The sequence below is a fragment of the Acipenser ruthenus genome, chromosome 12, assembly GCF_902713425.1.
Source record: "Acipenser ruthenus chromosome 12, fAciRut3.2 maternal haplotype, whole genome shotgun sequence".
NCBI lineage: Eukaryota > Metazoa > Chordata > Actinopteri > Acipenseriformes > Acipenseridae > Acipenser > Acipenser ruthenus.
In genome coordinates, this window is record NC_081200.1 from 36,053,601 (window position 1) to 36,079,068 (window position 25,468).

Here is a 25,468-nt window from a genome sequence, read left to right on the forward strand (position 1 = left end):
CCTAAATCTGCTGTATGTATATATGCAGTAAAAATGTAAATGTGAAAAATGTAAAGATGGATAAAAGAACTGCTAGCTAACAAGCTTACACAATTGTAAGTCGCCCTGGATAAGGGCGTCTGCTAAGAAATAAATAATAATAATAATAATAATAATAATAATAATAATAATAATAATAAATCATATTTTAAAGTGTTTCACAATCTATCATATTTTAAAGTGTTTCACAAAAACAGCAGGTGATTAAAGGATAAATGGGCTCTTTTCTTTCTTTCTTTTTTATTATAATTTGTTTATGGAAGTGAATTGGATTCAGCAGACTGCTACCTATTGTGCAACGAGCCCAAGGTTTCTCCAGGTACCCCCAAATCTGACACTGCCAATAACTTGTGGTAAAGAATTTCCTGACCAGGTTTTATTACCACTGGATAAACAGCCCTCTCGATATACGGTCAGCTTTTAAGAAACTAAGCAGACATAAACAGCAGGTTAGAAATACAGTAACAAGTGTTAAATGTGTCCTGACTAGGTGATTACTTCAAATGAATTACACAGGGGAAGTGGGTCAATTGCATCTGCATTACATCTCATTGTCATTTTAGATTTCTATATTCTTCATTACATGAGAGACACTGCAGGGAGTTCCTGATATATCCTGGTGCCTGGTGCTGCATTTTCTGAATTCGCTTTCCCTTTATCTGTTGTCTGGCTTTCAGTCCCCCAGTTTGGGGTTCCATAAGCTGAATTAAAAAAAAAAAAAACAGGTCAAATCTATGATATGTTAAAAAAACAAATTACAACGACTCAGCAAGAGATTGTAACATTCATCAAGAAAAACACAAAGATGATTCCAAATGATGTTGTTGCCACAGAACGGGCTACTGGTAGGATAATAGCATTCACTCAAACCATTACATGTAGCTGCCAGTCTACCAGAATGATGCAGGGACCAGTTATGGGGGGGGGGGGGGGGGGGGGGGTATTTTAATCATCTGAACAGTGGCGGGTCTAAATATTGCCACCCTCTAAAAACAGATTTTCGTGGACCTGAATTCTCTGTATTTTTATTGCATTGTTATTATGGGGTAAATAACTCACCTCTGAGGGAAATCGTTAGCAGGATTGATAAAGAGTTAAAGTGCAACAGTTTTGGTTCCCCTGTGATTAGATCATTAAACTAGCTCAATAGCATTGCCAATGCTAACAAAGCATTGGGTATCACTTATTTAAGATACAGTTCATTTAGATAGCAAAGTATTGCTCTCTGGATGATTGGTGGGAATGCACAGAAAATCTGAGTATTACGGATTGAAACACCTTAACAGTCATTTCTGCCTGTTCTTCTAATGGGATGTTTGCATAGCTATGGATGCCATCTTAAAGGGGTTGTCAGGTGCAATGTCTTCAAACCTTCAGGGAATATATCCACTCCACAGTGCATGTGATGTCTTTCCGGTTCCCTGTATAAACAGTTCACCACAAACAGACACGCTAGCACAATTCCAGTAATGCCATTGTGTGGTGTTTGTAAATAGAATGATAAACACTGGACCAGATTTACCAAGCGTTTTCTCCAGCAGAGTTCAGAATAAATGTTTCAAAGCTGGAAAGAAAATTGCTATTCAGCTGGTGTAGTTTTGGATGATGCATTATAATAACTACCAGAAGTTAATCAATCTTAAAAAAAAAGAATATGTTGTATCAAAGGGCAACAGAACAACCTATATGAGAAAGGCCTTCCAATGTATATAGAATGCTGCCCTCCTATATTCAGTACAGACTGACTCTCTCTTCCCTGCCTTGGATCAGTCCTGTCTACAGCCTCACTGCTTGGGTTTGGATTAGGACTCCCCCAGTGAAAGAGAAATGGAGCGGGAGCTTCGATTGCTGCCTGTCTTAAGACCGTTTTCTCCCCAGCGGTGGGGATTCAGCTTTGTAAATGAAGTCTGAACACCTATTGGGGGCAAAGTGTGGCTTAGTGTACAGGCAACAAGATTACCAGAGTGGTCTATTTACTCTGACTGAGAACACATCACTGTCAGTTCACTGGCTCATCATCCTGACCTGGAAATGCTTTCCTGCAGTACATAAGTATCCCAGCATGCTGTGCTGTAGCAGAACTTTAAACACTCGATCTAAACAGCAACAGTTTAAATGAATGTTTTAACACGTCTTCAACAAGCAATGTCTTTTAATTACTATTTTACCTACACCTTTCCTTTAAAAAAAAAAGCTTACATTATATTGTGTGAATTTTTAGCCTGTATTCTCCATGTGAATAAGTTTATATGAGCTTGATGGACCACTAAGAAACATGCTTTAAGGTGGGTTCTCATTCTCTCTCACTCCCTCTCACTCTCTCTCTCTCTCTCTCTCTCTCTCTCTCTCTCTCTCTCTCTCTCTCTCTCTCTCTCTAACTGTCACTCCCCTCACTGTCACTCACTCTCTGCCCCTCTCACTCACTCTCACTCTCTGCCCCCCCCTCTCTCTCTCACTCTCTGCCCCCCCCCTCTCTCACTCTCTCTCTCGCTCTCTGTGAGGGCCCCTCTCTCTTACAGTCTATACTCTGTGTGCTGATAAATGACTGATTGCCTGTGCAGGCAGGAAGATTTATTACTGTTTATTCAGCACTCGGTGGTCACCTGCGGCTGAGCTGAGTCTGGGCTGCCTGAGCCCAGCACGCCACGGACCAGGGGGCAGATTTCATCTCCTCCTCCTCCTCCTCAAAACGCCTGATAAGCAGAGAGAGAGTTAAGCTGTGAAACAGACACACACACACTCTATATTGATTTAGTATTATATACTTTTAAGAGACGTAGCACCACTATTACAAGAAAAACGATTTTATTTTGAGTAAAAATAGTAATAACGGAAACTAAATCAAGGAGCCAAATGTTCCGGCTATTGCTTTCATCTGTGTCTTCTTCCACTTCAATGGGCAATACTATCTCCAGTCCCAGGGAACACTAGCAGTACTCCAGATTATAATGAGAAAGCAAGACACATACTGTATAAGTGAAGCAATCTCATATGATGGTGGAGATACATTGTGGATATTTTTTTTAATCTGGCAGGGAAGCCAACAAGCACTACAGGAATTTGCCAGATGAATGCATTCATAAAAATGTTTGTCTACTTTTTTTTTTTTTAAAGTTTCACCTGTGGTACTTTGAGATTAACATTTTGAGGTGCCACCACAGGCCACAAGAAACACCTAAATCCAACTGAAGTTAACATAGAATGTCCATAGTTCCATAATTCTACGGGGCAAAAAAAACATTTCCAAAAATAATTGCATGCAATATGTTTCTTTCCAGGAGTTTTCATACAAAACAGTGCCTCGAATAGCCCAGCAAATTATGCTATTCTAATTGGCCATCTATCTCTGATATTTTGAAATGTGATGTTCTGTCCTTATTCTATTGATTCTATTCTTCTGTGATGTATAGGAACCTTTACATAGAAACGTGTTTAACAGCAGCTGGGATAGCAGAGATAGATGAGACTGCTGATAATAGAGAAACACAATATACTGGACTATACACACAAACTTGAAATACTAGAGGAGGATGTACACGTCTATGTAAGACTTTATTTCCATTTCCCATCATGCTCACCTGATGTGACACCCTAATGCAGACGAATGAGATTGTTGCTTGGTTCCTGGCATTGACTTGTTGAATGTTATTCTTATCAATGCTTATTGTTTTAAGGGTAACTCTACATTGTGTCTCTAATTACTGTGTATTTACATAGTAGTTACTTAGTAAATACATGTGTACTTACACTTAATTACAATGTTATTATGCATAGTTACTGTGTACTTAGTGTAAATCATTTTGCACAATATATGTAAGTACAGTAGCAGCTGATGCATAGTTCACACACCCTAGTCTCTGTAAGTCGCTTTGGATAAAGGTGTCTGCTAATAATTTTTGAAAACTTTAAATGTTAGGCTAATCTAAATAATAATAATAATAATAATAATAATAATAATAATAATAATAATAATAATAAATACACAGTAATTAGAGAAATCTAATGTAGAGTGTTTCTGTTTTAAGAAATCAAATCTTAGTTGAAGAAAATTGTTATTTAAAATTTCAAAGATTATGGACAGGTGTCAGTAATTTCCTTGAATCCATTTTGTGATATTAGTGTACCTGTGGCAGGGTTATTTTGTGAGCGTCGAACAACACTTCAGTGTATATAAAATGCATCAAGTATGCTTTCATTAATCCTGAACAACCAGTCTTCTTAACTGACTTAATGCTGCATATAATTTAACAGCTGCCACTGAACACTTTTAATTTGTAAAGGGAATAAATTATCACTCGTCCAGGCTTTGCAAGTTCCTTGGTAATGAAGGTTATTAGTATACACTTAAAAAAAAATAAGAGTCACACTGATATATCTATAAACTTTAAATTCTTTTTTTTCTTAGTTTATCTTACATTATAAAGTGTACTGTGGCCTTTCATAAGACAGCATTACATTACATAAAATGTCGACAAATCCAGGTTTGTTTTTCAGGATAAGGGAAGTGTTACTGTCCATCTCTTTGGCTGGTCCTCCACTGTACAGAGACTGCACATGTGTGTCTGCACATGTGCGCCAACATGGGAAAATAGACAACTGCACTTACTTGTTGGAATGTGTGTGTGTGAATCTGTGGGTGTGTATGTGAGCGTTTCTTCTACTTTTCCCAGACCTCACTATGATTGGAAATAATGAGAACCTTTTTAAAGAGTTATGTTGTGTAATTAATAATGGAAGGCTTTTCTGGAAAGATCAAACGGCACCTGATGAATGGGTTTTGTATTTAATCATTGAGAAAGCAGCTCCACGGATTGTACTCACTCTGAGATTGTGAGGTTCTCCTGATACTGATTACTTGGGACAGTGTGTGAGTGTCGGGTTCTCACTTTGTACAGGTGCGCAGAGAGTCAGGGTTTGCAAAGAAAAGTGTGTGCTCATCTGTGTGAAGGTGTGCAGTTTTGTCTGAATGCGTCTCTCTCTCTCTCTCTCTCTCTGGCCCGTCTCTCTAAACCTAAAAGCTGAAGCTGCTACATCCCCTTTATAACCTTCCAGAGGCTTGGAGGCTATGCTTGGCATGATAAAGAAAAAAAAATTCTAAAGCAGGCAATCATTTTTCTCTTTGTGAGCGCTGGAGCAGGGAGACATGTCACCCGCTGATGAAACCCCATTTCCTCTGATTAAGTCCTACAAAAATATTCCATTTATCAGTGCCAGGCCCATGAGTACAGCCACTTGCAAGCAGCCAACTGTGTCTGTTGACTATGTAGTACGCCAATTTACATCAGCCACTGACAACATCATCTTGTGCTAATGTCCTTCTCTCTCTACCTCTCCTGTCTCTCTCTCTCCTTGATACTCTCTCCATGCTCACCTATCACGCAAACACCAGCCTGTTTTTCTTTGCTTTGCCCTCATTGCAAGGTTGGCTGCGGTGACATCTAAGAAAAAGAAGAAAAAAGACAAACGTCCTGGTGTCTCTATCACAGTCATTTTCAATGTCATAAATTTCAATTTCCAATTTATTTTTTTAAAATGCCCCCCTCCCCCCCCCCCCCACCCCACACCCCACACCCCACACCCCACACCCCACACCCCACACCCCACACATACACGGTCCCTCCGCTTCCTCTCATACACTTATTACATATTACCAAGGCCCTCGCTTTCCCTGGCTTACAAATAGAATGCAATTTCTCCCAACTGCCTTGCAAATGAAACCGGAATGAAACATCATTAATATTTCGTTTAAAAAATGAATTGATTCTTTTTTTTTCCTTCTTTTGTCTCATCACAGGCTTTCTCACCTTTGTGTCTGCTTGCAAGTTACTCCAGTATGTTTGTATCTTTTTCCCTCATCTTTCTCTACCGCTCCCCCCTTCCCTTTCATTCAGTCCCCACTAAAAGGTCTTTAAAATTGAAATTATGACAGAGGAATAGGTCTGTCAGATTTCGCAGAGAACAAGACAAAGTGACAACATTAACACGGCGACAAACCAAAGAGTGTCCCGTTTCCCGAACGAAAGAAAAGATACGAAGGAGAAAATAAATAAGCTGAATAGACATGGGTAATGTAGGCTCTGTCTCTCTCGCTCCGGCACAATTTATTTGAATAAAGAGGAGCAGTCAACCCTAACTCTGTTTCCAATGGCTTTCAGAAATACTATCCATTGTTTTAAATTTGTCAGCCCTTGTATTCAGTTTGGAAAAGCAACTGTACAAACTTTAACTTCAGACCCCCCCCCCCACCCACCCACCCACCCACCCACACACTCTCTCACCTCTCTCTCTGTAAACTTAATGTGCCTTCTTCTGTAATTGTAATATATCTTGATAACATTTATTGGAGAATTATTAGTTAACTGGTAAAAAGCAGTATGAATGGGTGAAACAGTGAACCCCAATGTTTGTCTGCTTGACTTAAGTTTTCCCTTAGAGCTGTGGGGGTGCCAGTAGCTGCTGTAGGTCCAGCTCTCCAGGTTGGTGGTCAGACTTGCTAAGAAGGAGAACAGAAGGTGGGAGAACAATGACTTGAAATGAAATTTTAAAAAAATCTAGCCATTAAATTACATTTTCAAAATTAATCAGAAGACATTAGCCTACGGGTAGGGGGTTAGTGTGTTCCTGACTGTGATGTTTGCTCCCTGCTAACTGGTACTCACAGCTGGCCTTCCATTTACTCACTGCTCATCCAACTGTCCCACTTAGTGGAGTGTCTCGCAATTTGCTCCATAAGGAAACTTTACCCATTTGGCTTGCAGTACTGTTAATTTGCATTTCATTAGCATAGCATTAGCATGGCAACAACCTCTGATATTTCCACCCTCTCTCAGCACTGAAGCAGCTGCTGATTGGATAAAGAAAAAGCCCAAATGCCTCATCCTGGGGCTCTGTTTATAGCAAAGGCAGTTCTGCCAGCTTCTCTCTGTGCCCTCTGAGTGATGGAGGGTCTGTAGGCACAGCAAAGCCACCTCACTCACCTCTAGAGCCAGACCCACGATGTTCAAATTCTGCCCTGGGGTCATCTGGACAGAGTCCATCAACCAGCTGCACCCCCAGTGTGTGTCCCTTATAAAAGTCTACAGCCACATACCATGGTAAAGCAAGACAAAACTGACAAATGCATGGGACTAGCTTGGAAAAAGCATGGTAACCTGCAAAACTGAAGAGGAAATTTACCATGGGAGCCTTTTATGTAGCATTTGAAGGCACTGCACTGTTAAATTATAAATCTTCAATTTTTCACATACAATAAGGACAAGGTAGGGTGCCTTTACATACAGAAGCACCATTGGGGGTGTTGCAAGTAAATGGGATGTATCCAGATTACCCCCAGGCAGAATTAGCTCACAGTGAGAATTAGACTCCTCAGTTTGCTCAACATCTCTTCCCTTTTTTAATAAGTCCACTTTTAATGCAGCATGCTTCCTTAACATTTCTAAATACCTTGCCAGGATTGAACCATTTTAAAACCAACCTTTAGAATAACATTTCCAATATACTGAGCGGTTCATTGCGTGCAGCAGGTGAATTGTTCTTCAGGAATTCAATGATTTGGTTAGATTTTATTTTTCATTATTTGCAGTAACAGGTACAGTTAGCATGCATGTCTGTAATACAAGCAAAAAACAAACAAATGTTGCATTTTTGTTGCAGGGATATGTTAGTAAACAGGGGAATGCTGAACTTTAGACTGCAAGGTTTGTATTATTTGAACTTAACCATCCTAATTGTTCACTAAACGAGCACTTGTATCTCACAAATGTAAGGAATCATTATACTTTTACTAGTGGTACCAATGTTATCCTTGCTCAGTTTACCTCATGCTTATGTGATCAGCACGTTATGCTTGTATGTATCTACTGCCTATATCAGATGGACACTCTTGCAGATATATACAATAAAAATAATGTATTACTTTAGTATAAGGATCTGTTATAGTCAGCACGTCATCTATAAATGTGTTATAAACAATATGGGACAGTTATTAGTAATAACAAGCTCCATTGTGTTAAAAAAACTAAAATGGTATTGTAATAAACTTGTATTACATGTGACTGAAATACCATTATAGTTAAATTGTGTGGGATTCTTAGGATTTCGGTTTAAGCTTTAATTATGTCTCTGTTATCCATATTGCATCTTTTAAAAAGTATAGATAACACAATCTAAAGTAACTGTGTGTAGTTATTTAATGTTAGCAATTCCCTAAATCATCAGCTATCTTTATCACACACAAAAAAGCTCTTGAAATAAGTTTGAAAGAATTAAGAAAAGAAAAAAATGGGGCTGTGCAGTTTTTGTTTGTTTTTTATCTTTGTACTTTTTAAAAGCTACTCCAAAGATAGAGGCTTGATAATTATAATCTAATCCACAGGTAATTATAACATATTCTGTGAAACAAAAAAATCAGTTTAGTTATAAAATTAGGCAAATGTTTAAACAAAAAACTTTATCAATATCTGTATTGTTTAGTGAGAAGATTATCATTGCAGTGTCAATGGCAGACACGCTAAATAGTGTAACAGTTCATCTATGAAAGGAAAATTACAAATAAACACCACCGCCAGTAAATTATTATGTACAATAACTGCAGTACACAAGACCCACAGCGAGTAATGGAAAAATACATTTTGGATGCACATTTTTTTAATGGGATTACAGTTGATCAAATTTACTGTGGGGTTCAAAATGTTACTAGAGAGGTCTGTGGACCCCACAATCCCATATGCTAACAACATATTTGTATTTGTATTATTTGTATCTATAATATTCTATTACAAAAAAAAAAGAGTATAACCGATTTCGAAAAATAAAACAGAACATAAGACATAACATAACCTAAAAAGTTTCTGTCTGTTATCCATTTTACTTATGAGAGGTGTAAAAGATAAATTGACATTGGCAGTAATGCAGTGAAATACAGTTTAAAGTGTGTCCCCTTTTAAAAAAAAAAAATCCATTAAAAAGCAGTGCCTTAGTAGGTATACAATCTGCATGGTTCAGAGGGGAAGGAATTTTCAATCTTCTTTCTATCATTTTCGATATCATTAATCCCAACCACTCCATTTTCCATGCTTGCCAGCCCAAGCCCCTGAGAGAGAGAGGGAGGGAGACAGTGACAGAGAAAGAGAGAGAGGAGCTTTTAAAGGTGGCACATATTATTCATCTCTCACTGTCCCCAACTCTAAAATGATCGGAGCAAAAAATAAAAGGAGTTTCCGATATAACATTAGCATTCTGCTATCACCTTGTATCAACCCCATCTCCTCCCCTCTCCCCCTCTCCTCCCTCTCCTCACACCCCCCTCTCCCCCCTCCTCCCTCTCCTCACTCCCCCCTCCCTCGTAATCATCTCCAGACAGGGTGCGGGTTGACTCGATGACTCGACTCGATCACCTGTGACAGTTTTGATTTGATGTCACTTTCCCCATCCATGCTATTTGTTTTAACAGTTAAGAGGTAATTGTGTGACATTAGCATGGAGAAGACTCGTTTTGTCTTCGCATTCGCTCGACCGGGGACAGTGCAGGATGTGCGCTTGTTATAAATGACCCTATTTCCCAAACCACTCTGTTCTTTTGTAAAACTTCTGTCGCCGTAGGGAGGGAGGGAGAGAGGTGGGAGGGAGGAGGGTGCGCTGGCTTTTCGCAGTGGATTGGTAGTGGGATCTGGAGGGCTTTTTATTTTTTAGGGTTCACTGGTTCTCTTCAATACCAGTTTGGGGGGAGTATAAGTTGGTGTTTGTGTGGGGATAGTGTCCTAAGCTTCCCACCCTCCTGAAACGCCCTTGACACAGTGCCCAATAAGCACTACTGTCAGTAGTAGGAAGTTATAAATGGCAGCTTTTTGTTTGTTTTTCACACTTCTAACTCTAGAACGTGTGAGGTACAGATACTTCAACCCTCCAACAAGTACAACACTGAGACGTGGGGTACCCCGAAACTGTAAATACGTGCAACTAGTGCCTTTGCCAGGATTTCTATACCCCACAAATCCATCGTCATCCCCTCTGCTCCCCCAGGATCTGTCATTTATAAATGTGTTATTAATGCTTTGTTTAATAGATTATGTGATATACACCTAGTCAAACACTTTAGTTAGAGGATCTGTTATAAACAATGAATAACACATCTATAAATACAGGTGATAAAGACAGTTGTAAAAACATGTAACAAATGACTGTACAAGATCTCTTACACACAGCGTTTATAACATGACATGAAGCCTTACACTCGTACCAAGTCATTAAAATGTTATTAGAATACTATGTTATTCATTGGAAATGATCTTAGAGGCTTTATAAACGGATCCTTAAACCAAAGGAGTGAGTGACCAGATATCACTGCTATACCATACTATGACATTTATAGAAACTTTCTAAATATCCTTCAATATCTCACTTTGATAGGAAAGACTGACTACACCTGCAGTATAATTATTATTATTTTTTGCTTGGAGAATGATCGACTTTTGTTTTTACAATTTCTAATGAAAAACCAATACATCAATTAGATAAACAAATTGAGGTTCTCACATTGACTATTAGACACAACTTCTTGATAGGTGCACCAACGTTCGTGTATGTATGTGTGTTTAATTCTAATACTGTTAATAATTATGTTTCAGGGTGTTCTGTCATTTTCAGCATCTTTGAATTTAGACCAGTGTCTGTGGGAAGCTCACCCCTTTTGAAAATACGAACGGGATTTGACCAAGTAAACTTACTGAAGATGTGTATTGGATAATCCACTGAAAGCTAATTAGTGGCCAAAATGAGCGGCGTCTCCTTCCCCATTAATGAGAGTTCGATGTGACACTTAGCCTGCCCGAGGTAGCATATCCTTGGCCATACAAACCCATTAGCTGCCATTAACAATTGATGATGTTCAATAACCTGATTAGCATGACCCCCCCCCCCCCTCCACCCCCACCTGCATTATTTTAAAAAAGGACCACGATGTCCCACAGCCATTAACGGGTATGCATTGAGTGTGAACAAACACCTCTAATTAGAGGCTCTTAAAGACTCTTAATTAGCTGATATAATTAGCCAGAAAAGAATAAATCTTTTCTTTCTAATTTTGTTTCACATTCTAATTTGTCTCATATAGATTACCCAGCCTCTGTCCTCACACGTCTCTCAGCTTCTGTTTGTTTGTTTCCTTTCAAACTGGTTCAGTGCTGTCAGCGCTCGTTAGGATGCAATTGATCTGGCTAAAGAGAGCTGGAAAGGTGGATTCTGTAAGCTCATTTGCAGTGATAGAGAGCTGAGAATAGTTTATTTCTTTGTGCTCATTAGACTGGAAAGCTGAGAATGAAGTGTTTGTCTGCTCATTATTAAAGCACAGGACTGCAGTGTTAAGTGTTTATTAGCTTGCAGGGTGAGAATGCTGGAGAATTGGGGTTAAGAGCTCACGGCAGTTTATTTGAAATGTTTTGAGATAAGATTAAAAAAAATGAAGGCAAGCGAGGAAAGTGCCTTGCAAATAAACAGCGTCAGGATGTGACCCTGTTGTCAGTACTCACCTTTCCCTCACACAGAAGTCATCCCTGCCCTATCAGTCCAGTTCCAGGTACACTTGAACCTCTAACATTGAAGTAAGCCCATCCCTCTGGATAAACAGGGGTTCTTCCTTGGGTCAGCTATTTGGACAGACTAAGGGATTAATATTGTTAACCTGATACCTCCAGGGTGTTCCCCTGCATTAGGAATCATCTGTTTCCAGCACTCAGCACACGTGCCTATAACATAACCAATTAAACATTCAATCTGTATAAAACGTGCTTCCATAGATACAGCAGCAGTTTCTGCAGATTGATGGCACGCTGTTGTTAGTGTTTGCAGTTCTGGACTGACAACTACTGTACGTTAATAATACCTGTTATTACTAACCCAAAGAAGCTCAATGGGTTTACAAGATGCAAAAGTCATTCAACTTGATGCCTAGTTGTGACCTTTGTTCTCATTAGTTTGTTGCTCTCAAATGAGTTATCATCCTGCTGTGTGCATGTATGTTAGCTTACTGCACAATAACCCTGAAATAACGACAGCACAGCAAAGCCAAGATTTCAAAAGGAATAACAATCGGAATAGCTGATCAATAATTGATGAATTTCTAAATGGACTGTGTAAAATATTGTAATAACAGCTTTTTCCATTGAAATTCCCACAGATTTGCAACATGTCACATCCCCTCACTTTTCACGGACATGGAATTTAAACCCTAGATCAGATCATGACAGCTTAAAACTTAATACTACTCCCCTCCCACTTCAGTTTCAATAGAGGAGACTGGCTCTACAGGGTCAGAGACGATCAGGGTCTCACTGACTCTCTCACGTTGTTCTGGCAGTTCCTTAACTGGCCTCTTGGAACACTCGGTCTTTTGTTTTCAGTGGAGAGAAAAAAGCTGCATCCTCTAGTGCTGGGCTGATCCATTTGTTTGTTACCTCAATCCTGAATTTAGGCCGATACAAAGCTGATTAGGCAACAAAGCATATGGGAAGATAAAGGACACTTAGGTAATGGGTTTAGACAGCCTCTTTAGTAGGATAAACCCATCCTCTTTCTCTCGCTCTCTCTGCTCTATATACATTCTGCAAGCTGAATTCAAAGAAAAAGAAAGAAAAAAGAAATGCAATATTAAAACAACTGAATGGAGGTAATCTGGAAAGAGGACTACAGATGGTACTGCGTGGGTCAATTGCACTGTGAACGCAGTTTACTTGGCTGCAGTGTCAATGCAATTTCCGATAGTATTTCAAATAGTCAACCTGCAGCTGCAGGACAGTACCAGGTCACATTCACTGAGAATGGTCGTCCTGTGGAAGTGATAGGGAAGACTGTTTGGGAGGGGTTGTTAGGTAACTTATACATTATAATTATTTATACTTACATTATTCATATTTAACCTTATTTTAAAAAGAGGCTTGTTAGTTAGAGAATAGGGCAAACTATGTATGATTTACAAAAAATTTGGGACACAACAAAGTTTCCACCACTTGTTTTTTGGAAATGTTTACAAACTTATTAAATTACTGTGATGATAGATGGGTTTACAGTTTTTATAGACTTCCTTGCAAATGCAGAATACTTTTACTCCAGTTTAGCCTATAGGCTATTGCTAATTATACACTAGCAACTGAACTGATCATTAATTATTATTTTTTTTTTTTTTTTTTTTTAACAAAAATGCTAAAGCACTGAACTCAAAGCATACAGAAAAAAATTGGCTCCTTTTTCACTAACCGGGTACTGTGCTGTGTAGTTTAGTAGTATCAATGGCATTGTCCTGTATCTAAACAATTCTGTACCTCTTAACAATGAAAAACAGTGAACACGATTGCAGAGCCGCAAAATCACATGGGCAGCATTAACACTCCATCAGAACTTCCCCCCCCCTATATGCCATTGCAGTAGGAATGCAAGGGGGGGGGGGGGGGGGCGTGAATGAAAAACTTGGACTAAGAATGTTAGCTTGGTTTCTATTCAGCTCAGAGTCCAGCTCAGAGAAGTCGTTTTATATTGAGAAGAAGAACATTTGTATTGATTATTTTTACAAAACATAGAAAGTGCTTATTTAGCCAAGATCAAATGATCACAAAAAAAACCAAAGAATCGGTGTGGATAAGCGAGCGAGGCGATTAAGGCAAGAGGCGCTGGGGATATTTACTAGGGGGTGTCTAGGATGGCTGGTTAGGGGGATATTAATCCCCGCTTAGTCCACACCGGACCCCACAAACGGCTCAAGCAAACAGAGCTTATGCAGGGCCAAGCCTCGGAGAAAGTCCTAAATCTTCACATTAGCTCCCTGCGTTTCTTCGGCTGAACCCATAAGCTGTTTTTCTAAAGGATAGCACAAACAAGCCCTTCGCGCGCCCCCCTCACACACACACACTCGCAGAACTGCCAAGGATTTGGGAATCCAGATTGCTGAGAATTTATAAATCCAAGGACCAAGTGGATAGAAGAAGATTAGACTGGTCTTTAAGAGGCCCTTCTTAAAGCAACAGTGCGCGATGGGTTTTATTTTCCTTGCTGAAATGCCCTACTTACTTAGGTGTCTGTCAGAGAGGGAAAGCTCAGAGTATGGTGGGATCGGAACGAGGGGGCCAAGGTTTTTTTTCACGAGGGGCAATCCTTAAAAAATGTAAGCGTGGGTATTTATTAAGGACTCTGATGCAGACTTGAATCAGTGAAATGGGTTTTATTTAACCAGAAATAGGCTTTTTATTCTTGTACAATTAGCGTCTGAAACAGTTCAACTTTCTCTCACATCGCCATCTTAGATCTCTCCGAACAACAAGACAGGAAAAAGGAAGTAACATCCTGTCAATGTAATGCAGTAAACTAAACAACTCGACTTTTAGAGTGAGTCCCCCTATCGAAACCCATAAGGTTCATATTACAAAAATAAAAATGACTGATTCTCTTATATAAAATATACAAATAAAACAAAATAAATGCGGTTCACCTAATAACAAACACACTGCTGCTATACATTGCTCAGCATTACATTTCTGCTATACACAAACATGCTCAAGTGATTGTTACTGTGTGTGTGTGTGCGTGTGTGCTTTTTGTGTGCATATGATTTTATTTTTGTTAATTGTATTGTGTGTGGATGTGTGTGTAATTATTAGTAAACAGCTTCCTGCTCATATACTGAAATTCTGTTCCGATTTTTCACCCTTATTTTGGACTTGAAAGGATCTATTTTTGCACCCAAACAACTTTCTGCATCAGTGTCAAACAGCCTAGACTGTATTTTAAATAGTTACCCATTTAAAATAAAAAGAAAAAAAAACTCATAACTCTTAATAGTGTCATTAATAAAACATATTATTTAATATAATCAACGTCCTTATACATTTTTATTGATTTTGAATTAAGTGAGCACATATTCATGGCACATTCATATATATATATATATATATATATATATATATATATATATATATATATACACACATATATATTTAGCTCAAAGAGCCTTCTGTGACTGATAATATGAAAGCATGTATGTACAGTATTTTGTACTTCGAGGAACTATTATAGCCAGTATAACACAATACTTTGCTTTTTCACTTGGGAACTGTTAGGATGTAATACAAGGTCTTCACACTCCAGTTTGTTTGTATAGCAAGCAAAGAGTGACTTGACAGTGAAACCAAACAATTTGTACCACTGTATGAGTGTTGTGTTTGTATGTGTGTAAAGTATCTGTGTTCAAGCATGTGGGTGTTTATATCTGTGTGTAAATGCAAAACTAAAAATAAAAGAATGCTTCTTCAAATCCTTCCATTCTGCTTCCAGTATGGCCTCTTATGCCCTATTAAACCATTTCTTTTCAGAATACAATTTATTGCAGCAGTTTGGGGTTTTCGTTTTTCCCCTCAAGTTTCTCCACCCAAATGCAGCCCCCCCCCCCCCCCCCCCCATTTCTGCCTTGCAGCTTTAACCCCTTAACCTCCAATCGCTTTTGACAAAGCTGTCTGTCCAGAAAAGGCTGCTAAGATAAAATATCATCAATCTGCAAGCCTCCTGCCTGCATCAAGTTTTGTATAGATTAATGACAGAATTTGTTAGGAACAGTGGTTTAAAGGGAACACATGATTTCTGAGGCAGGGACACACTGGAGGCATTAGGAATAGACACTTCAGAGGTAAAGGTGCAATGAGTCCGACCGAGTAATATGTTGGGGTGTGCATTGGAAACAAGGACTGTACCCCCTCCACAATGCAAACTAGAAATACAATTGTGTTGAGACTCTGTCAGCCTACAGAAAGGAATTATTTTCATTCAGTTTCACAAGCAAGGAAATTCCATCTTGGCACTGACAAAATGAAATATGTTTAACAGGAGAAAAACTCTGCAGCTCGTTAAAGCAGTCTGAGGTATACTGATATCATTTACAAGCTAATGTTAACTAGATAATGTGCAATTGACCAGTAAGAAATAAATAATTCACAATCTGGCACAACTGTGAGAAGTATTTAAATGTTATTGATAAACTAATCTAGAGGTATATTAGGTATTCAGTCACTCAGCACCACTATTGATCCAGAGCTTAAACTGAAACAACAGTGTGTATGGAAAAAACAGGCTGGAGAGAGGGGTGGGGGGGGTGGGGGAGAGAATATGGGAGTCAAAATGAACATATTTCTAAAGAGAAAGATTGAAAGATTTTTTGTCAAATTATTAAAGTATTACTCTAAATAATAATAATAATAATAATAATAATAATAATAATAATAATGTGCCATTTAAATTAAATAACAGAAATATGAAATATGAAATATTTGGGCTGTATTATGTAAAGTATAATACATTTAAACACATTTAAAAAGAGATAACATAACCAGACCTTGAGCCCCATGTGTGTTAAGCTGTGTGCAATGCAACTAAACCTAGTGCATTTAAACAGTTTTCTATCACCTGCCGTTTTCATGAAGGGGGGAAAGTTTGATCAGATCATTCCTACAGAGTTTCATTAACTTGACCACACGTCTTAATGTCAGGGTATTAAAAAAACTCAAACAAATCACAGTGCCACGCCACAGTCTTAATCATCACCTAGGGAAACACATCAAGTGGCCAACCCTAGTCGACAATTGCCATAAAGATCATTTTGAAAGATGAATACCACAGTCTTGTATTAAATAAAGTGTTACAGCCCTCGCTGCTCATGTATGCACAGTTCTACTGCTCTGCATGTTACTCCTGCTGCAATTTAAGCTTTTGTAGCTGGGAAAAATGGTTTTAGAAAATTCTAAAAGTAACACATGTATAAATGTGTTATAAAGGGTGTTTAATGGCATAACTTGGCATAAAGAAGAATTTCAAAATTAGGGAAAAAATAAACGTTTTAACCCATGCAAATCCTTAATACAATACTGTGCATTCAGTGATATGTCTGCCTTGTTTCAATTTACACTTACAATTAAATTATATCTAATTAATTAACTTTCATAGTGCTATCTCCCAGGACCATCTTTAAAAAAAGGTGTGCTTATTCTGCTGCACATTTTGTTTTCTTTGTTTTTCAGAAAGTAGCTGGACAGAGACTTTGCAACACTATAGATGATAGCAAACTTTAAATTCAACTTAGTTTATAATTACAAATTTTAAAAGATTTCCACTTCCTGTTACTGCACCCCCTTGTGGGAGCACCACTGCACAACAGCCGGATTGACAGCTGATGCTCAGAACCGGGACCTGCTTTTTAAATCAAGCCTCAGGCTGTGCTGGTCCGACCAGGCCTCTCTGCCTGCACGCACTCTCCCAAGACAACCCTCATCAAGACAGTGGCTCCAACAAATCAATCTTCTCTTGACAGTTCATTTATACTGAATTAATTTGGAATTAGAAGTCATTATTGCAATTGGCAGCCCCTGATATTCCCCTAACGGTGTCAGTTATCCCTCGTCTGGAGAGACCTAGCCTTTGAATCAACTAGATAAGGTTTTTCCAGTTGAAGCACAAAGCTGAATAAGTGATTTGATTTTTAGTTGAACAAAGTCATCATTACTGTTAATCAAGTAAAAGACAGTGTAAGGGCTTTTGCCATTTTGTCTACAAATGAAATGCGTCTAAATCTGTTTTTCTTTATTAAATGCAGGAGTCAGCTCTATCTGCCTGTCTGTCCACAGACTGCGATGCCAGATTTCAAATAAACTACAAACTGGTGGAGTGGACAGTCTTATTTTCATTGTTCATAGAGTTAATACAAAGGATTTTTGTTTACAGTACAGCATGTAAAAAGGTTTGATTTTCAGTAAAAACAAATTTAAAGTTTATAACGTTGACCGAAAGCCTATTATCCATTATTGATAAAAAAAAATAATAATAATGTTACATCTACTTGTAATTCAATCAAAGTATTATCCTTCAAGGAAAAATATATATCCTTCAAGGAAAAATATATCATATTGTTGCATGTTTATCAATATACTGTATTTCAATACATTTCAACACATTTTGTAATTCTTTTTCAATATATTGTCAAAATAAACATTATTTCATAATGTACATATATTATTTATAGTATATTTTAGTGGTCCATAAAAGATTGTAATAAAACAACTGGATAACAAACAGTATCAAAAATAACAACTCCAGTAAATTGGCACAATTTGCACTCTTAGTTTTGTACAGTTGGTCCGTCACCTCTAAATGGCATTTTGTTACTTATTCTAAAACCCATGGAAATACGGCAATAACTAACAAGCCTTGACAAATTATTTCTGTCTGTCAGTTTGTAATGAAAACTATATTCATTACAGTATTTGGTCATTGGTTGACCTGGCCAGAAGATGGCTGGAGCTGAGGGCTGGGAGATGTGAGATGTATTTCCACTGACCATTATGAATGCAGTCGTTCCAATCACAGTCCCCCCTAAAACTGCACTAAGGAACAACCAACCCAGCTAGTCAGTACACACATTATACTGTACATATTACACAGTACCTATCACCTAGGTAAACTAGTCTGATTAGTGTTAATCGGGGTTATACAACCAGCTGGTTATAGCCAGCAATCAGCTGCTAAGCGCTGTGAGGAAACAGGAAGCTGTAACTGTTTTTTTTTTTTTTTAACTTAGCACTTCAAATTGCTTCAGTCACATATACTTGATTACTCACAAGCACTTCACATTTATGTGTTTACTATTCTGTAAAAGCATACATTTGGCAATGTACATACATTTCTCACTATAAACAAACCAAAGTAATCTTGTTAAAAACCAGGCTGAAATAATTTTTTTCTTCTCCATGGAAACCTGCAGACACTGTAGTTCTGTGTCTACAGAATCTGTGAACATACTGTTATTATTTGATGTGATCACAAGATGTTGATAACTAACGATGGCTCTTTATATATAAGTATACAATTGATGAAGCTGTTACAAAAGAAATGTCTGTGTTAACATTACCTGTGCTTTTGTTAACAGTATCTCCTGACCCACCTGATTGAAGAAAAGACCCATGGCAAATCAAGGCCGTTTAAAATGAATGACGAATGCACGATGTCAAAGGTTCAAATGCCCTGTTTGCTCTACACACTGTGCTTTTACGCTGTGCCCTGCTTAAACCGTCAATCCTGTATGGTGGACGTTTGGACATGAGCTGAGGGAACCATTATCCAGAAAATCCAATGCATTATAGATGGCCCATGAGGCTAAAGGCCATAGGTTGCTGATCAACTTCAGAGGTCTCTTTGTGGAACCCTGTCTTGCTGGAGCCTTTGGCTATCAAGTCTCTACCAGTCTGTGTGTCTGTCACTGTCCAGGAGGGGGAGAGGTCCAGCCTCTGTCCCACACTGACCAGGAAGGGAAAAGGTATAAGATACTTCTTTGAAGAGCTTAACTCTGAAGAGGAAACATAATCTCTCTTTAACATCTGGGCATCTGAAGGATTCCCAGAACCTGTGAATAGGGTGGGGAGGAGCCCGCTTTGAATATCTTAGCTCCCACATTGCAGCCCAGCGAAATCTGAATTTCTGAGCAAGAGGCTGAATATCCACCAGTCAGGGCTGGAATTATGGATCTGCTCCCTGCAGTAAATCATTTCTCCCACCTGCTGGGTGCCCCCTGTCACTTAATTAACTTTGTCATTGACAAAAAATGTAACTACCCCATAACAACATTCAAATCTGATATTAACAAACAGGGAAATTCAACTGAAAACTCACCAAATGTACTAGATAGATAGATAGATAGATAGATAGATAGATAGATAGATAGATAGATAGATAGATAGATAGATAGCCCAAAGACAGCTCACTGTAATTTAATTCCATTACATTTCAGCCCCAGCCTTCTTCAAGAGCTGACAGATTTCCCATTCACTGCCAGTGAAGCTGATATTTATAAATATGTGCTTGATTCTAAGGACGGGTCTGGCAGTGGGCTGAACTATAGGGATTAGGGCTTAGCAAGAGCAGATTTTATCAAGAAGAGGTGTTTTGGAAAGTCTATTTTAAGAGGTCTCTTCTGTCTGTCAGGGCCAGCTCCCACAAATGGAAACCAGTCGCACTTAAACAGCAGTGAAAGTGCAAATAATCAAACTGCAAGAACAGTGAAGAGCAGTAGCACGAGTAGAACCCTTCAAACAAGTCCTGTTCTGACTGCCAAAGAGGGGATGCCGCTGTCTATTCATATTGGAGTCGACTGCACTCTAACTACAGCAACATGTGAAATGAGAACGAGAACTCTTTGTTACTTGCATTTCGAAGTACAGCTGTCATCTGAATGACGCTCAAAATGCCTTTATAAAAAGCATGACTGCCTGGAGACGCCCCTGCAAGGTGCTATATAACCTTAAGTTGTTTTTGTTGTTCTCAGCTGACTTGCCGATGTGTGTCCCTCTTGGAAGGGTTCCTCTCTCTGGGTTAAGCCTCATTATTACGCAGGGGACCGTTTTGTGAATGCACCCTGGCCCCTGTCAGCTCTCATTAGCCAAGCCAGAACCCTTACAACATACCCTGCTTCAGTTCTACAGCATTCTCACCCTCCCTCTCTCCCACGCTGACAGAGGTCTTTCACTCAGGCACCTTAGTATTAAGGAGTTACAGGCTAGTCCAGATCAATTTGAGGACATTTATAGGTAAGAAAACCATATGCAGCATTCACAACCTGCTGAAAATTAGCTGCACTTTTAGCCACATCTATCAGGTAATGGCAAAAGCAGGCAAAGTTTTAACATTTAAAGTGTAAAATGTAATTTTGAATTATCAGACATCTGATAAACAACAGCCTAACTCGGATCTTGTTTGGCTGAGACTGTTTATAACATTACTGAAACAGACTGATGTACATTGAGTGGCCACGGGGTCATGCCATGAAAATGTAATGTTATTACTATGTACTGGCAGGCCCAAGACTTCTTGATGATCAAACTCCTGTTACAAGCTTGGGCTTACCAGTAATCTTATATCGATGACTTATAAGAATAAATAATTAAAAGTAACATTTTCATGTAATGGTCCCCCAGTAGTTTAGCCTTAAAGAAATATGGGAGAGCACTTTTGTAATGGGCTGTACCTCTGTGGCTAGACAGAGGGCACCGGTCTGTACACAGGCACTGCTGAACAATTGCGGCAGCAGCAGGGCTGTGTGCTGACCTTTTATCCGTCCTGTAAAAGTGGAAACAAAAACAAAACAGAGCGAAACGAGAAAAAGAAAAGAAAATCACACCTCGCAAGTCTCCCTCAAATGTCAGTTTTCCAGCCTGCATGCAAATGCAGTAAAAGACACACAGAACAGCTAATAGATGTAAAGAAAGAACGCGACCCTATCACTTCAACTAGAAGCCAGGGTAAATATTAACATTAACACACTCTTGTGAAAATCCCAGGGCAGGATCGGGGGGAGGGGGAGGGAGGGGGACAGCGGTGAAGCGCATTACAGAACTGAAGATTCCTCAGCCGTATAAGCTAAATGCATTATTTTCTAAACACTGCCTATCTGTCCCAGTGACATGTTCTCTCAACACCCTGTCAAACGGCAATTCACAGTACAAACAAGGAAGGCGTTTTGCTACCTGTAAACTCACACTAAAAACAATTCAAAGCCAGAGAGATTTTAAAATGTATGTGACCAAAAAAAAAATTGTTAAAAAAAGTATTTTGCAAAAAAATCTGGGCAGCCCGTTTGGCTTTTATGGTCTATTGTTTACATGGTCTCCATGCATCACTATAGAAGCACAACATTTCTCCTTGAAAACAGGTCTACTTTAAAATAACAACAGATACAACAGATTAAAAAAAAAACAACTTTAAGTTAAAAGTGTAAATTATATTTTACAAAGTAGATTCATTTTTTTTAAAAAAAAGCTTTACTGTATATTAACTAGATGAGTCTATTTAGGCACTGTAAGAATACACCTTGCAAGTCTAATTCTATGGAAAAGTATACATTAACAAGAGACTTCACTAACACCACCATTTCAGAAACACAGCACAAGAAAAAAAAAGGAATACAATTAGCCTCCTGATGGTACTTGATTGCAGCATTAAGCTAACCTAGATGATAGTATTGGGAATGTGCTATTCACAGCTGAATTTAAAATGACCTGGACTGTGCAGACACCAGCTATTCCTCTTCAGCCAGTTCAATAATCCTCAGTTAATCACTAAGCTAACTCACAGGCTTCCTGTTTAACCACTAAACTCCACTTCCTCCCAGTTCATTTGCTCTTACAACTAGGCCACACTGCTACAGTTTTCTTCACCACACACACACTGGATACATCAGCAAATGCCAGCCATCATAGTTTTCTGGTTAAACACGTTTTCAATCATATTATGCTGGTAACTGAGCGAGAAGCAGTGGGGCCCAGTAAACCTAGCCACCCGGATTGCCCTTCCTCTCAGCCTGCCCTCTGTGTGTGAGTGTACAGGGAGGCAAGGGGAAGTTCATAGCAGATATTTATGAGCAGGGTGTCACATTCTGATGCACTCTCGATAATGGAGTCAACATGGAGAACACAGGCTTAAGAGGGGGAGGATGTATATGAGGAATTTAAAACAGAAAAAATTAAAACAACACTGGTGATAATAATAATAAAAAAAAATGTATTATGGATTAAATGTTTCCAATACTAATACTACTACTACTACTACTACTACTACTACTACTACTACTACTACTACTAATAATAATAATAATAATAATAATAATAATAATAATAATAATAATAATACATTTTGTGTTGAAGGAATAGTACTAGTATGGTCCAAAATTTGGAAAAACCAAATGCATATTAAATGTTATATTTTTGTTAGTATTACTAATTAAATATATTATTAAACTTTAATTTATAATTAAAGTTCAGGAGGAGGGTGAGACATCAATCTCCGTGTCACCAAATTGAATCATTCAATTTACACATTAGCTAATTAAGATTGATTAATGAATTTAGATCTAAATTTATAGTATGATATTCAACTTAAAAAAGCTTGTTTATGATATAAAAAGCAATAAGATGGTAATAGACAATTGATGAGAAAAGGGTGTTTGAAGCAGTCTATCTTTTACCCTGTGTTTATGGGGAGGTTATATTTAATTCTGGTGCCCATGAAAGATTCTGGATTGACAGAACTGAAAACTGAAGTCTCTGTTTGTCCACTGAGCAGGGGTAGCACATGGCGAGCAGTGAGTATGTCTTCAGTTTACCCTCTCCATGGGTGAGGGAACCGTTCAGTCTTCATGTCCGTCCCATTCAGAACTGTGTGTTGGTTTTGTGATGTGGCCCGCTGTCCACCAGGTGCACCCAACTGAAAGCACCAAACGCGTTCTGCTTGTAACTTAAGCTGGATTGGAACTCTCTCTGTGTCAGGACAGGTGAGAAATGGTCCCAGACACACACAACAATGAAAGCAATGCTAATGTTTGCCAAGAAACTGTCTGGGGGTGTCCGTTTACTAAAAGTAAAAACTGACAAGAAAAAAATACCAAAGTTAGAGTAGTGATTGAAGTTAAGGGTGTGGTCTGAATTAACCGACACCAAGAGATTTGTCAACATGTTACTACAGATTTGACACTTTTAAAAGACTGTTTTGAATGTAAGCGTTCCTGTCCTGTGGTAAACTCACACAGTTATGGACGCTAACTCTACGTCTTGATCTGTGTCTCCCTTGTGCTCCCACTCTCCCGTGCTGGCTTGTTGACTTTGACAGTTTGCTGACTCCTCTGATCCGACAATGAATGTTTTTCCTCTCTACTGGAGGGGGGGGGGGGGGGTGGGGTGTCTTTCTAAAGGTGTGGAAGAAATATATCTGGTATGTATCCATCAGGAAATTGCTCCTATAGGTTTTGTAAAGAAGACCAGGCCCTACAGAGCTGATACATTTATATTTTATGTTACACTGTGTGTAGAAATGACTTTGTTTCATTGTAATGTCAATGCAATCAATCTGCAATGACCTAAAAAAGTGTTTTTTTATACACTAGTGGTTTGATTTAAATATGACATATATTGCAGGTAGGGGTTTTAGTGGCCACTATGGACAGATGGACTTTTTATGAGGTAGGTTATTAACACGGCTTAGACTGTAGTATTTATCAAAAAAAAAAAAAAAAAGCAATGCATATACTGTCATAAATGACATTCCAAAATGGAAAAGTTCACAATTAATCAACTTCTGTGTCTCTTTCTTTTTCCCCCTTCATCACTTCACTGTTTCAGTATGTCATCTCACATTTGGTTCTTAAACATATGGTGAAAGCGCTGCAGATGTGCATATGAAACAAAAAAATAAATCAAAATTACCAAGGATTTAAGACTTAGTTACGGTAAATGTTGCGATTTTGTAGAATCCAGCAATCCAATGTACCGTTTATGCCAGGAAAATCCAATTTTCTCTCCTTAAGCACAAAATTTAAGCACATTCTTCTGATACTCAGCCAGGCTGGCTCTGAATTAACAACAGTCAACAGTCGACAGTCTGAACTGCAACTCATGCAAACCGGCTGCAGGGGAGCCTGCGGGGAGGTTAAACTATGACAAACAGTCAAGTAGACACACGTTTTGGCCCATGCCTTCTTCTGTGTACCTACAGCATGGCCTGGAACTGTTCCAGGGAGGTAGATGAGTAGATGACAGGGCAAAGGCAAGCACAGGGTTAGAATCACCAGGAAAAGCTTCTCTTGTTAGAAATCTGCTCTCGGATATGTCAGTCCTCACGGGGACATGTTTCCAGAGAGGATTTTAAACGTGTTTTTATTCTAAGATCATATTCAGACTGTTACAACAAACAAACAAAATCTATTATTCTGCTAACTGACTTCTTCGGCGTTGCCGCGCTGTAGCTTTGAAGATCTCGATCTAGTTCACTGGGGACACTCTCCAGTCAACCTATTAATTCTTACGGTACCTGAGGTGTGCTTTATCAATCTCCCTGCATACAAGGAGGAAATGAAGCAATCCCACCATCACAAGACAACCAGGTGAAGTGAACTACCATCGGTGTGAGAGTGGTAAACTCTTAGCACATAAAATGGGTCAAATCTGAGATTTCCCAGCGTTTGAAAGAGGAATGATAATCAGCATCCTTCCTAATAAAGTCACCACCACATGTATGACTTTTCCTTCCCTGCGATCCATTCCTTAGTGTGTTAAACACAGAGCTAATTGAACCAAGACCCCCCCTTCCACACACACTGTCTGTTTTCAAAGACTTTGCTCCAAGCGCCAGTGTGTGCGACAGAAGGTCTTGGTTTTATACAATATTTTCCCCAACTTGTTTAACTGTTGGCTAGACACTTGACAAGCCTCACAAAGCCTCAGACTTTCCCCCCAGATGCCAAATAGCTTTTTTCTGTTCTTTTGAATTAAACCCTTTGGAGGAAGGAGAGAGAAACTGTAGAGGGTTTAAATCTCCCAAGAGGTGTGAAAATGAGGCCTCCCTTTAAATAAAAATTAATTTATTG

At 38.8% G+C, this 25,468-nt stretch overlaps 1 long non-coding RNA gene across 1 annotated transcript in view; it reads right to left on the reverse strand.

Annotated features, from left to right (window-relative positions):
• Positions 1 to 299: 299 nt before the first annotated feature.
• LOC131740110 (uncharacterized) overlaps positions 300 to 25,468 on the reverse strand; it is a 39,175-nt gene continuing 14,006 nt past the window's right edge. The window contains exons 2-4 of the long non-coding RNA XR_009330760.1: positions 5,411 to 5,477; positions 2,643 to 2,732; positions 300 to 740 (exon numbers count right to left, since the gene is read on the reverse strand). This is a non-coding gene — a long non-coding RNA (uncharacterized LOC131740110). The remainder of the gene's footprint in view (positions 741 to 2,642; positions 2,733 to 5,410; positions 5,478 to 25,468) is intronic.